Here is a 16,290-nt window from a genome sequence, read left to right on the forward strand (position 1 = left end):
TAATTTCAATACAGTTACTATGCAGGAAACTTCCCTTTGTACTGACGATTTGTAATTCATCAAAATGTTTTTTAAATAATTATAACAATTTTCTTTTATTTCTGTTGTTGTTTTCATTCTATTCATATCTTTCAAATTAAATTCATTTGAAAGTTCTTTATATCTTGAGTAGTTACTCGTTGAATTAATTCGAGAAAATCGATGTTTTATTTTGACACAGTAAAATACAATGTCCATTCTCCACCGTTATTTTGAGCCAACATCGTCGTCTCATTCTATCTTCATACATTTACAATATTAGCATGATTGCTTCAATTTCAAAATATACTACATTCAAAAATATGAATTAAAAAGAAAAGCCTTTAGGCTTCAATAAAGAGTTTTTTTTTTATTAAAACGTTTAGTTTTACAGGCTCAGTTACGTAAGTTTAAAGGAGACAAACTCTTAACTATATTTCCACTAGCATATACTCACATGTTTCCTTAATTCTATGGTTAATAAAATAGGAAACCGATTACTCGCGGTCGACTCGAGTTTAGAAGGGTGACATATTTTCATTAGGAAAAGGATGGGATGTAAGGAGATTGTAACAATGTTCACACTCATACTCACATTCTCATTCACATTCACATTCACACATCACACTCAATTCTTAAAAACTATCATTACATCTAATATGTATTACAATTCAACTTATCCTAATGGAAGGGAACCGATAGCTCGCAAAAGACGAAAAGGAAGGGTAAAGGGTGTAAGAACAATCACACTCGAAGATCGATAGTTTTAAGGAAAACATATATTTGGACCATGTAATCAAGATCTAGCCGAGTCAACATATCTCTCACCGGCACATTGGGCTGCCTTCCTCTGGCCCGAAGAGATTTTTCTAAATTCGATCTGGCAACAACATATCCCTCGCACGACCAAACAACGTGTTCGATGTCTTGGTAACCTTGGCCACAAACACAGATATTGCTATCGGCAAGATTAATACGAAAGAGTAGCACATCTAACGAACAGTGATTGGACATGAGTCTAGAGAAGGTGCGAATAAAGTCCCGACTCAAGACCAGACTTTTGAACCATGGTTTAAGGCTAACCTTAGGGATAATCGAGTGAAACCACCGACCCAATTCATCTTCGTTCCACTTGCGTTGCCAGTTAGCGATTGTATTTTTACGGAGTAAAGAATAAAATTCATTGAAGGCGATTTGACGCTGATAAATGTCGCCTTCAATCGCACCCACCTTTGCTAATGAGTCAGCCCTCTCATTACTCAGAATTGAGCAATGTGAAGGGACCCAAACAAAGGTGATGACATAACAGCGTCTGGATAAAGCACTCAAAATTTGTCGTATTCCCTCAAGGAAGTACGGCGAGTGCTTTTCCGGCCTCACTGAACGGATAGCTTCGACAGAGCTAAGACTATCCGTTACAATGTAATAGTGTTCAACAGGTCGTGAGGCGACGATGTCCTGCGCCCAGTAATAATAAAGAGTATTCGAATCACTGTATTGAACTGCACTGTATTGATACTGCATATATATGTTTCGGAAGAAACGATAATCGCTGGAGGTGATATTTGGAGAATTCAGAAGATGACCTAACGATTTTCCATATCAATGTTCCTTCAAAACACTAATTGTATTTGAATACTAACAAATTATTAACGTAAAAAAATTATCTACGATATTTTTTAATGATCTTACATTACATAGACGCGGCATTGCAGTTGTACCCATATAACTTCCTAAATTGAAACAATATTTCATTTAAAACGATGAAATAATCAATTATTTATTACCAATACCAGTACCAGTATCCCTTTTATGACACTATCATCAGGCTCATCCTTCCAAGGCCGAACCTAAGCCACTTCATGAACACACTTCATTCCAACCAACAAGTTACACATTTCCTTATTTCACTAACGTTGGATTTACCGCAACATTATTTACTCGACTCCACTGCTGTTGGCTTTCGACAACGCATCTTCCCGCCCAGGCAATAATGGCACATATGTTCAAATATAAACTCGGGCGAGAGTTAATTCCAGTACATCTTTATACGGCGAGATTTAAGGGCACATTTCAGCGCGCATTTCCCACGTCTGAAGTGAGTGCGCGAAATCTTTCTCCCGTGGCAGGTAGACCCGACCAGCACCAGAACTGCTTGAGCGAGTGTAAATTTCACTTAGGTTTTTTTACGATATCTGGAGAAATTTTCCGCTACGCTCGTTTCCTTCCATTACACCACAATGTTCCGTTTTGTAGCAATGTGCAGCAGGGAATGTGCACACAGTGAAGATCCCGGCCGAGCTCACACTGAAACCGCAAAGTTCAGTATCTCAATCATCATCACCATATCCGTTATAGTGTACTCACGTCATCCGCAGAATGTACCTACATATATACGACTACATATATCCACAAGATACAGAATTCGGATGCATGCATTTTCTCGACTTGACTTTAAATGGTTCATTACTTGGAAGGCACATTACCATTCATGTGATCTTTTCTGCTTTTTGTCTAAATAATACTTCCCCGATGGGACAGCAGAAGCAAAACGAATATACGTCAACTCCGCAGTCACCTGGGGACAAATGCACAAATGCTTGCCGGATGAATGGAGCCAGAAAATTACTCAAATGAGACAGCTTTCAAAGAAAATGCTATGAAGTTTACCTCGTTAAGACACGGTTTATAGCTAGACAAGTAATGGCAAACATATTTACCCAGGGGAAACATCAATTAAGTAATTAGTCGTTGAATATTTCAGATACGTGTCAACAGCAAATCTGTGAATCAATCTGAGCGTAGATTTTTTAACATACGATTATAATTGTTTTGTTTTCAAAATAGTGTCTCCTGGAAAGCATGCGCGGATTCAATCCTAGAACATAAGGCCATCCGCACACGGGTCAACCGAAACTCAGCCTCAACTTGTCTTTACCTCAGCTGTCAAACATGAGTACAATTTTCATCCGCACACGAAGCAACTCGAAATTGACAAGTATTGTTGAGTTTTGTATGTCATCTTTGATTCGCAGACTCTGACTCTGGAAGCGACAAAGGCAATGGATGTTCATGTGGAATGAATACTTCAAAAAATAATAATAATAATAATTAACTCTTCCATCACAAATATGTATTCTATTGAATTCAGAATCACATTTTTCAAAAGTGGTGGAAAATATTATACAAGAATATAAGACAATTTTATAGTATAATAATGAGATTTAGTAGGAATTTAACAGAAAACAGAAAAGAGTTAAATTAGGGTCAGCACTACGTGTTTCAAGTAATTAAATATTACAAAGTGAAAATGTTGATTCAAATTTGAACAATTTAAAACTGTCTTCGGGCTTGCTAATCTGATAAAGAGCTGAGAGAGAGGAGCCAGCTGAATGACAGATAGTTTGTTTTCTTCTTATTCTTTTTACGCATTCTCATCAAGAAAATTCCAAACTGACAATTTCAATCAAGCAAGTTGTTGTCATTCATTTATGAGAAAAGTGTTCAAACTTGACGTGAACCTTTGTTAGTGAGTACATTTGTGCGTTTTATTCCCGATTTGATTTTTGACATAGGACTGCGTCTAACAGGAATATATGGGGGTAAAAATTTGAACACTGATCACGTAGGAAATAATAAAAGATGTACCAGGTCAGCCCACATCATGGCTTCTAGCGGCATCGGCCCATTCAAACATTTTTTACTTTTGATAATTTCGATATAGTTGTCCTAAAGAATTATTTCGATGATTTCTAAAACAAAATCCAAAATTAGAAGCAAACTGACTTTTATGATTTGTTTGTCGGTGGAGATCTTGTGTGAATTTATGGGTGTTTTGGGCCCATTTGTGACTTTTTCCGATCGTACATTCAGTTTTCGCGAATTCTTGTATTCTTTCACTGGTTCCAGGTTGATCTATTACTGCAAGCTCGACGAATCGATTTTTGCAATGTGGGCGATGATTGTCTATCTCCGATGCAATTTGAATATGCAGCGTACACCCAGGTTTTTTTACGCGGATTTTCCAATTAACGCGGTTTTTTTACGAGATACGTATCCCCCGCGTAAAAAAAACCTGTGTGTATGTGGAATACATAAAATAAGAGCTAATCTTCCAATGAAAATAGCCAACATTGATTTCTCTCAGGTGTATTTTGAGGGAATTTTGTTTGTGTCCGATGGAAATAATACTAGGTTGACTAAAAAGGATGCTGTGTCTGCATTTTTAACAGGCATTCGGATGAAGATGAGAATTATACTACCAGTCTCTCGTCATCTTTGCCATGATATTCACATTCATATGCAATATTCAAATTTGACATGTAGGTTTAATCAAGGCACTAGTATCACTGAAGATCCAATCGAATTGACCGATAGTGAAGGTGAACCAATAGTCTTGTCCAAAAAACTAAAAGGGTCAAGATTCTTTCTCCCCTTTATGTGTGATATAATTTGTATACCATTTCCCATATACAACATATCTGTCGCTTCCAATCAGTCTGCATAAATGTTGCGCTCACTCTGCCCTCCCTCACAACACCCACTTCCCGTTTGTGACATTGATGAGTGAACATTTTTTGTGCGAGTGTCGAGCAGGAATGAATTGTCTTTCTCAAGATTCACTGTACTCCTAATAAGTGCTCGAAAGATGTAATCTTACGTTGATCGCACTTGATCGAAGAAATTAAAAAAGAATGTATTTGACCGCAGTATTTGATAAACTCTTTCTTAAAAGAACTGGATTTGATTTGCTGAAAACACTATCTTGTTTTCTCTCTAGTTGTGCGTTATGTGTGGCGATGGTAGGTTTTTTCGAAGCTGCTACTGATTTCTATGAGTTCGGCGTTTTCGGCTTGCATGCAACGATTTTTGAGGATTTGTTTGACTTTTGCTTTCGGGCAGCCACACCAGCAGTAGCAGCAGCTTTCTTCTTGCTGGTCGCCTTCTTCACAGCAGCAAGTTTGTTTTTTTTTTTGCAGCAATAACTGTTCCAAAATGATCTAACCGCTGTACAATTATAATTGAGTGGAGCTGGCACCTACTTATATACAGATTTTTGTGATTTCAATAGCTTGCTTTCAAAACAATTTTTGAGCTATTGAAACAAGTTTTTGGATCAATAAGTAACACACATATAACGCGTAGACATTTTATCTTTCGAATGAAGCGGTTATCATACCATTTCTTTCAACCGGCGAAGAGGGTTTATTGCTCAAAATCCTGTTTCTCCAATGTAACACTCTCGTTTTCGAAGCTTTGAACTTACACCCCAGTATAGAAATGAAAGATGTAGTCCGACGTCAACATTATTTTCACATAAAACGTCTTGCAAAAAAATGTCATGTTGAAATTTTCTACATATTTCAATACTTCCCCTTGGTTCACCGTGACTGGTTCGCGCTGACATAAGGGTGATCACAACAAACGCGAGCTGGCTCCTCTCTCTCAGATAAAGAGTAATTTGTCTTATAAACACTAATAACGTCACAGATGTCGACACCGTACATTTGTCAACGCCGATCCAGGTTGCCATTGAATGTAAAACCCAAGTAACCTTGGTTCCGTTTTGTTTTAATGGGATATTAGTTTATCATGGTCACTGAAGGGATTTTTAGTTCCAAATAGCATTAATATTACTATTAATAATATTTTAATATCATTTAGTAATCAAGTGTTGCAGTGTTGTTTTTGTATTGGATGTGCTAATTTCAGTATTGAAATAAAATTATGAGACGTAATCAAAAAATATTCCACAATTCTAATAAATAGGTCATTGCATAAATCAGTGCACGGAGAAGTCGTATAAAAAAATGCACAGGCAGGACATGACATGCTGGATGAAGTTCACTGGGTCAGCTAGTTCCTCAATATTTTTTCACAGTTATTTTCGATAGGTGGAAAACGTCATTTTGATCTGCTCGATTGGTATGATTAATTAATGGTTCATTTCGCCATTTTATGAACCACATATACAGCCATTCCATGCCAAACCGATAAAGTGGTTCTCAGATTTTCGCCAAAAGTAGTAATTTTGTTCTTTATCGTAAAATATTAAACCCGTATTTTTTTTTTTTTTTTATTAGGATGTCCATTTCCATTTTAGGTTGGTCCGAAAAGTCATTTTTTTCCACGTTTTACCAAAAATGACTGTTTTCAAAAAATTATAACTTTGAACCACTGAACCGATTTGGATGATCGACATATCAAATTGAAGTCAATGAGCTATCCTTTTATTAATAAAAATATTGAATTTCGAGATCTAGTGTTATCTCGAAAAAAAAATTGTCAAAAATCGGGAGTCAGTGACTTTTTTCGGAATACGAAACAAAAAGTATGGTTAAGGGTGCCAATATAAATAGTTATCTCGATGCGCTGGTTTTGCCACCAGTCAGTAAAAAGACAACGCGGTATAATTTTATCCAGCATACTAATCATACTGCCCCCTGGCCCGACTGGTTCATTACTTTTTATTTCATCTCATGTTTACAATTAAAATTTCTTATTTACTAACTAAATTTTGGGTCGCGCTAGAATCGTACGCACGCGTTTCCATGGTGCTGACTCTGCGCGAACCCCTGTTGTATAATCAAACCGCTATGTTGAACTTGCCCCTCGGAAATTTGGCGAATAAACAAAAACTAAAGTGGGGCTGGTTCGACATAAGCGGAACTAATAAGGGCGCTTTATCTCCCCCTACTCAATGAGTTTTAGAGGAAACTAGTAGAGTTTCCCTAAAACTTGTTCATACGGCTAGTTTTTCCCAAATAACTGATATATTGACGTAGGATTACGTCTATCAGGAACATATTGGGGTACAAATTGATAATCGAAAAACGAGCACATCGTGAAAATTGTCCAATTTCAAACGCTTATTGCTCAGCCATTTCACGATGGATTGATGAGATTTTTGCGTCAATCGATTTCTGCACTCCATAACAATTTTTGATATTGAAGAAAATAATATATTACTTGAAACTAACTATCGAACAGTTCAAAAATCTCAACCCCTATCCTAACGGAAATACCCACTTCTGATTAGTCGAAATTGACGACACATGCGGCCACCGAAATGTGTTCCCTAACAGAGACATCAAAAACAAGCTGCCTGGGGGAAATCGGCATAGCAAATACTTGAAAGTAGGGAAAACTTTTGTTCCCTAACAGAGATTTCAAATTCAAGGTACCTGGGGAAAATTAGCATGTTAATACCCTCGTGGTCGATAGTTTAACAAAAGGCGCGCACAAATGGATAGTGTTCATTATAACTAGCGTGGACATTGCTGATTGCATACGTGCTGACAAATAAGTTGGGGGCGATGTTTTTAGTGTTTAAGAATATTGAAGAATAGTAAGAAAATTAAAGAATTATGTTTCAATGAACTGAATAGAACTTATGTTTGATAGAATATAAATGAAATTTTAATTTGGAACTTTAATATTGGTTACTTCGTGAAATTTGATATAAAAAATTTTTCTCTGTAATAAAGTAACACGTTTTTTTTTCTGGTGAGAAAAATTGATAAGTGTGTTCTCTCGTGATACGCATCACCCAATGACTAATCACCATCCTTCTATCATCAGTCGGTTGTGAACACTGGTGGAGTGAACAAACAATACCTAGCAACCAGACAAAACCGCTCTTTTTAGGGCCACCAAATCATTATCGAAAAGTTTAACAATGTTATTCTTCAAAAATATCCAAAATCAGCATACAACAGATAGCCTAATGGAATCCTACGTCAACTATGCGGTCGTGTCTCGGAAACAACCCTCCTATGACTTTTATTTGATTTTTTTTAATGTTATAAAACAATATTGAACTCGCAAATGAAATGGATTTTATTTTCGTAATTATTGATTGTAGTCGCTTTTTATTGTTTTCATGACTTTGGCTTTGGCTATTTTTTTTATATTTTTTCTTGAAAGCTGAGGATTTTTTTCATAACATATCTCGAGATCAGAGATGCTATTTTTTTTTTTTGTTTTTGAGATATGAATTTTCAAAGTACCGGTACCGGTAAGTTTCTTTCATTTTTTTTTCAAAATTGAATACTTTATTCTGCAAATATGGTTACAAATTTAATATTCAAAGTATTGCCCATCGCTAGTCACAACTTTTTCACATCATTCTGGTAATTCACGGATCCCTTTGCGGAAATAATCGGTCGGTTTGTCGGCTAACCATGAATCGATCCAATTTTTGACAAAAGCTGGTGAACCAGGCCATGTTGCATTGATCGAAAAAGATATTAATCGGACGGAGCACTGTCTAGAGAATACGGCGGGTTGGATAGGATCTCCCATTTCAGCGTTTCCAAGTATGTTTTGACCGGTTTCGCGACATGCGGCCGAGCATTGTCGTTCTGCAAAATAACTTTATCGTGTCTTTGCTCGTATTGTGGTCGTTTTTCCTTCAGTGCACGGCTCAAACGCATCAATTGTCATCGGTAGAGGTCGCCCGTAATGGTTTCATTCGGTTTTAGCAGCTCATAGTACACCACACCCAGCTGGTCCCACCAAATAGACAGTATCACCTTCTGGCCGTGAATATTCCGCGCGGCCGTCGATGTTGATGCATGGCCAGGGTATTCATACGTTGACCGACGTTGAGGATTGTCGTAATGGACCCACTTTTCATCGTAACGATTCGATGCAAAAAACCCTTTCTTTTATGCGTGGAACAGTTGTTCGCACGTGAAAAAACGACGTTCGACGTCTCGTGGCTTCAATTCATACGGTACCAAATGTCTAATCTTTCGAATCGTTCCCATTGCTTTTAAACGATCGGATATGGTCTTCTTCTTCTTTTTGGCTTTAAGAGGGTTTAAACTTTTCAGTTCATTCGCCTCTAGGCATGATCGGATATGGTTTTCTGAGCTACTCCAAGTGTATCTACAAGTTCTTGTTGCGTTTGTGATGGATATTGATCGAGTAAAGCTTCCAGTTCATCATCTTCAAACTTTTTTGGCGGTCCGGAACGTTCTTCGTCTTCCAAGTCAAAATTATCACTTTCAAACCGTGTAAACCACGTCTGACACGTTCGCTCAGTCGGAGAATGGTCACCATAAACTTCCTCCAAAATGCGATGACTTTCCGCAGCTTTTTTCATCATATTGAAGTAATGAAGTAACACTCCCCGCTTCAATTTTTTGACATATTCTGAAAAAGACGCGCTATGACCGCTATGACGAACCCAGCAAATGAAGTCCAAATGAGCTAATATTTTGCGTTAGGTATATTATCGTGCAAATGAACATTTCGTAGCAAGTTCCAAAACTGCCCTGTTTTAATTTGCCCGATTTACGGTCTCCCCAACACAGATATCAGAACCAAGGTGCCTGCAAATACATGCGATAGGTAACGTCATTCAGTCAATAGGGAGGTTTGTACGCACGTTGGGTAGAATTAAAAAAGGAAATGTTACAAATGCGGAGTGATGTACTCGTATATTTGAAAACTCTGGATGTTTCATTTGCTGGTTATGAAAGCGAAACAAAAACGCAAATAATTCAGATTTTGGTTCGAACTTTGGAAGGTCGGTGCCTTATTCAAACATTTAGTAAAACGGTTCAAACAATGAAATGGAAGACAATTATCATAATCTGAATTACCTACGTCAAACGCAGTGTGTGACATACATTGAAGCATAAAAATTAGTAATTGTATCAGATTGAAAATGTCAAATTTTATTCCAATAGGGCGCTTGCAGCGTGCATATGTATTAGTAATCTGTTGGGCAGGCAAAAGTGATCACTGCATAGGATTTATATGGATCGACAAGATTGAGCTTTGTTTAAACAATTATTTTAGCGAAATAGTAATCAAAAATACATGCTACTCTATATTAATAACATGTGTACATATGTGTCTTTACATATAAATATTTACTTTTAGTGTCAAATATACACGAAAAAAAAATTGAAATTGTTGATTAATATCTATGTAAGCAGATTGATTATTCAAAAAATTGCACAGTTACGGTGCAGATATCCTTAATCGGTGGTTAGTTCCGCCAAAAAGCGGTTGATTATGTTTTTTTATTTATTTTGTGTTCAGTCTTCGATGGACTCGTACAGACTAATCATAACTTATGCTAATAATTTAGGTCTACATATAAAACATTGACGGGTAATATGAAAATCGAATTGATCACAAACAACACTAAAGGCCTTAAGGCAGGAACAAACAGAGCTGTTGAATCCATAATTAGTCCTGTGTCTGGGAACGGCGATCAAAGCAGATTGTCACAGCTGTTGCAGTAGTACGACAAGTGGTATTTCTTGTAGAAGATCAGGGCAGTCAATGTTGTTCGTCAGGACGTCGAATATGAAGAGCTGTTGTAGTCTCAACCTTCTTATCGACAGGAGCACAAGATCAGACGGCAACGATCTTGGTAATCAGGAAGATTTAAGGGATCATTCCATGGCAGGTTCCGAAGTGCGAAACGTAAAAACAGCTTTTGGATACGCTCGATTCTTATTATCTGGTACGCGTGATAAGGTGCCCAAACCGGAACAGCGTATTCCAAGATGCTTCGCACTAATGCGCAAAAAGCGATTTGAGTGCATACACATCAGTTAGCTGAGCAGCATTACGGCGAATAAAACCAAGCACGGAGAAGGAGTTTGCAGTAGTAATGGAAACGTGCTCGTGAGATCAGTGTTTGCCAAATGATCCACTCATTGATCAGCTTTCGTTCGTTCAAATATGATCTTTCAGGAAACATTTCCCCCAGCGGTATTCTTTTGTTGTTATGTGTTGCAAATCACGACACAAAAGAGAACGAGACAACTCTGCATCGGCAGCTAGAGGAAGGCAGCCCAATGTGCCGGTGAGAGATGTGTTGGCTCGGTTAGACCTTGATTACATGTCCCAAATATATGTTTTCCTTAAATCTATCGATGTTCGTGTGTGATTATCCTTATATCCTTATACCCTCCATTTCTTCCTTTGTGAGTAATTGGTCCGCTTGCTATAAACAGAAGAATGAAATGTAAATTCACAACTGATGTACGAATAGATTTAAGAATTAAGTGTGTGTGATTATCAACATTGTAATAATTTCCTTATACCCCATCCTTTTCCTGAGAAAATGTCACCCTTTTAATCTCGAGTCCACCACGAGTAATCGGTTTCCCACATTACTAACCATAGATTTAAGAAAATTGTTCATATATATAGTTTTAAAAATATATTTAAGATTTCGGCTCCTTTAAACTTATGTAACTGAGCCTGTAAAAATAAACGAATTTATAAAAAAAAAAAACTCTGCATCGGCTCGCACTTTATTGCACACCAGCATGCAAGAAAAGCTATCATATAAGCTTTTGGTCAGAAAGCTTATTTTCTTCTTTGCCTCTAACATATGCATATCTACCTCTCCATGCATCATGAAACAACAGGATCGTACGGACCACGCAAAGCGAAAGATTCATATTCAGCTAATGTAGCAGATCCTGATCTTTAAGTCTCAGAGAGTGCAAACTATATTATTATTTAGCTCGATAGAGGCTAAGGGAGGGTAGTCAGATTATATTTTCCATTTTTAACGCCGCTATCCCTTGAAATATGTATATTCATATAGACCGCATAGTTTTACTAGCAACACCGCTCCAGTGAGAAGCAAAAACTCTCGCGTTTTATCTCTTTTCCCATTCGCTGCTCTCCGCAAATGGTGACTGAATGATGACGTAATTTTTCTTGTATCATTTATTGCTTTGCACTTTTCTGTGCAGTGGGTTTCGCTATAGTAAAATGGGACGATATATGCGGTTCAAACTTGTATGCAGGCTTCGAAAATGGTATGCGATGTTTGATACAGATCGGATATGCAATCAACAGTCTTCGTTCCTCTCTTAGTTTAATCACTAAATGTTACACAAGTGATTACTGACATTCATACAAGTATCTGAATGCTCCTCTCATATTTGGTTATATGTTCGTGAGAGTTTACTTGCATGACACATTGTGTATCAATCGATTTTGATCGAAATCCAAACACTGCGTGAAATCGAAGTTCACAATCCATTATCACTCCCAAGTCGCGAATAGACTGTACGCGCTCCACAGGAGCACTGTAGATCCGATATTGGTGTGAGGATAAAGATCGACTGCGGCTAAAAGTGATCGCTTTGCAATTGTTTTTGTTCATACTCACACTATTCTCGTTGCACCAGTTCAGGAAGATGTCGATGTCGGTTCGCAGTCAATTAGAAATGCGATGGCACGAAAAATTTTGAGGTCGTCGGCAGAAAGCAGCTTTTCGGAGGCTATACGAAGGCAGACATCGTTGATGAAGTGGACAAATAGCAAAGGGCCCAGCACACTCCCTTGCGGTACGCCAGACGGTATGTTGAATGTGCTGGATCGTGATGAGTTGAGCTGTACAAATGCCTTTGGATCCGTTAGATACGACAATAGTCAGGCCGCAATCTAAGTCGGGAAACCAGGAATGCGATGCGATGCGATGCGATGCGATGCGATGCGATGCGATGCGATGCGATGCGATGCGATGCGATGCGATGCGATGCGATGCGATGCGATGCGATGCGATGCGATGCGATGCGATGCGATGCGATGCGATGCGATGCGATGCGATGCGATGCGATGCGATGCGATGCGATGCGATGCGATGCGATGCGATGCGATGCGATGCGATGCGATGCGATGCGATGCGATGCGATGCGATGCGATGCGATGCGATGCGATGCGATGCGATGCGATGCGATGCGATGCGATGCGATGCGATGCGATGCGATGCGATGCGATGCGATGCGATGCGATGCGATGCGATGCGATGCGATGCGATGCGATGCGATGCGATGCGATGCGATGCGATGCGATGCGATGCGATGCGATGCGATGCGATGCGATGCGATGCGATGCGATGCGATGCGATGCGATGCGATGCGATGCGATGCGATGCGATGCGATGCGATGCGATGCGATGCGATGCGATGCGATGCGATGCGATGCGATGCGATGCGATGCGATGCGATGCGATGCGATGCGATGCGATGCGATGCGATGCGATGCGATGCGATGCGATGCGATGCGATGCGATGCGATGCGATGCGATGCGATGCGATGCGATGCGATGCGATGCGATGCGATGCGATGCGATGCGATGCGATGCGATGCGATGCGATGCGATGCGATGCGATGCGATGCGATGCGATGCGATGCGATGCGATGCGATGCGATGCGATGCGATGCGATGCGATGCGATGCGATGCGATGCGATGCGATGCGATGCGATGCGATGCGATGCGATGCGATGCGATGCGATGCGATGCGATGCGATGCGATGCGATGCGATGCGATGCGATGCGATGCGATGCGATGCGATGCGATGCGATGCGATGCGATGCGATGCGATGCGATGCGATGCGATGCGATGCGATGCGATGCGATGCGATGCGATGCGATGCGATGCGATGCGATGCGATGCGATGCGATGCGATGCGATGCGATGCGATGCGATGCGATGCGATGCGATGCGATGCGATGCGATGCGATGCGATGCGATGCGATGCGATGCGATGCGATGCGATGCGATGCGATGCGATGCGATGCGATGCGATGCGATGCGATGCGATGCGATGCGATGCGATGCGATGCGATGCGATGCGATGCGATGCGATGCGATGCGATGCGATGCGATGCGATGCGATGCGATGCGATGCGATGCGATGCGATGCGATGCGATGCGATGCGATGCGATGCGATGCGATGCGATGCGATGCGATGCGATGCGATGCGATGCGATGCGATGCGATGCGATGCGATGCGATGCGATGCGATGCGATGCGATGCGATGCGATGCGATGCGATGCGATGCGATGCGATGCGATGCGATGCGATGCGATGCGATGCGATGCGATGCGATGCGATGCGATGCGATGCGATGCGATGCGATGCGATGCGATGCGATGCGATGCGATGCGATGCGATGCGATGCGATGCGATGCGATGCGATGCGATGCGATGCGATGCGATGCGATGCGATGCGATGCGATGCGATGCGATGCGATGCGATGCGATGCGATGCGATGCGATGCGATGCGATGCGATGCGATGCGATGCGATGCGATGCGATGCGATGCGATGCGATGCGATGCGATGCGATGCGATGCGATGCGATGCGATGCGATGCGATGCGATGCGATGCGATGCGATGCGATGCGATGCGATGCGATGCGATGCGATGCGATGCGATGCGATGCGATGCGATGCGATGCGATGCGATGCGATGCGATGCGATGCGATGCGATGCGATGCGATGCGATGCGATGCGATGCGATGCGATGCGATGCGATGCGATGCGATGCGATGCGATGCGATGCGATGCGATGCGATGCGATGCGATGCGATGCGATGCGATGCGATGCGATGCGATGCGATGCGATGCGATGCGATGCGATGCGATGCGATGCGATGCGATGCGATGCGATGCGATGCGATGCGATGCGATGCGATGCGATGCGATGCGATGCGATGCGATGCGATGCGATGCGATGCGATGCGATGCGATGCGATGCGATGCGATGCGATGCGATGCGATGCGATGCGATGCGATGCGATGCGATGCGATGCGATGCGATGCGATGCGATGCGATGCGATGCGATGCGATGCGATGCGATGCGATGCGATGCGATGCGATGCGATGCGATGCGATGCGATGCGATGCGATGCGATGCGATGCGATGCGATGCGATGCGATCAATGTTCATCGATCCAATTCCACCCAGTTATGTTCCACACTCGTATTCATAAATCATTTTCAGTTACATTGCTCGAGCTAAAAACATTAAAAAAATTCACTTTACCCGACATGTTAGACTTTCATTTTACCCCATATATATTTCGGTTAGACGTAGTCCCACGTCAATATTGAAATTGAAAATCAACGACCTTCCTTTATGACGACGAAGTTCCAATAAAGGTTTCTAAACTTATTGAAATATGACGGGTCTTTCATTGTGGACTTCTTAACTTGCTTTGAATACATTTTTCAACTAATTTGTTTTGAAGATGTTTCAAAAAACGACTTCACATCCATTTAACGAACCACAGATTTCAACGTAACCAAAAATTGAACGAAAATGTTGTAAACCTCAAACAGCGGCAACTAGACATGCTTGATTTGTTGAGGTTGAGTTTCAGTTGACCCGTGTGCTGACTAATATTCAATCGGTAATTGGGATTATATTTAATGGACAACATTACACCAGTATACAACAAACAATTAACATAAAATCTAATCATAACACAAAACATACCTTAAATTGAACAAATTCAATCAGTTTGGCAGCGTACACTTTTGACAGTAACGTTGAACCAAACGAGTGCGCACCCAACCGTGCGAAGATTGATTAGCTCTTAACGAGATAAAATAGGTTACTTCCACGCGTGTGTAGGCATTCCATCAAACGCACCGTTTGCCCTCTCCTAACGCTGAAGCTTTCCGTATGGTACGAATCACATGCCAATCCATGTTGGAATGCCAAGAGTTCCATTAAACATATTCCAAATGGGTGCTTTGGTGTGCCTTCAAGATACAAGGCGTAGCTTTTTTTTCTTGTCGTTATCGTCACCAAGGCGCATATCGGCAGACCCCCGAGCTGAAGAGTGTTTACTTTTTGTGCGCGCCATTCAATTAGGAGGAAGGACATGAGAGGGTACGGTACTGTCGTAGCGGGAGGGAGGATAGGATTCTTAATGTTGGCCAAATATCCTTCTAATGCCCTTACCTCATGACACACGACTGCTTGCCCCTCCAGATTAACAGAGCTCATGCGAAAGCACCGAATGAATAGGCCTTATTTTACAGTTTGCTCTCTTAATTAAGACGAAACACTGGAAACATTTTAATGTCATCTTAATTGCACAATAAAGAGGTAGGTACATAATGATAATTACTATGGCGTGAACTAGAGAGGAAACGAATGTGATGGTGTGATGGCCGGGAGACGAGGAACAAGGAGGCCCACCCCCTGGGAAAGAAGGGGATATCACGAGAAAAATGCTTGTGTGTAATTAGTACAGCTGGTGAGTTTGTGCTGATCAAACTAGGACCGAATTCTCCGCAGCCGGAATGGGGCGTTTCGATGGGTGTGTAGCAATCTCCACACCGAATCGGGGAAAGCGTTAGATGAAACTTTGTGCGGTGAATACGTTTGCTTAGGTGTTATTCCGTTACCGAGAACATACACTAGCAAGCGTCGAAAGTTTGACGTTGTTTCCGGGCACTTCTAACACTAATTTACCCA

This window comes from Toxorhynchites rutilus, chromosome 3 (genome assembly GCF_029784135.1).
Source record: "Toxorhynchites rutilus septentrionalis strain SRP chromosome 3, ASM2978413v1, whole genome shotgun sequence".
In the NCBI taxonomy this organism is placed as follows: domain Eukaryota; kingdom Metazoa; phylum Arthropoda; class Insecta; order Diptera; family Culicidae; genus Toxorhynchites; species Toxorhynchites rutilus.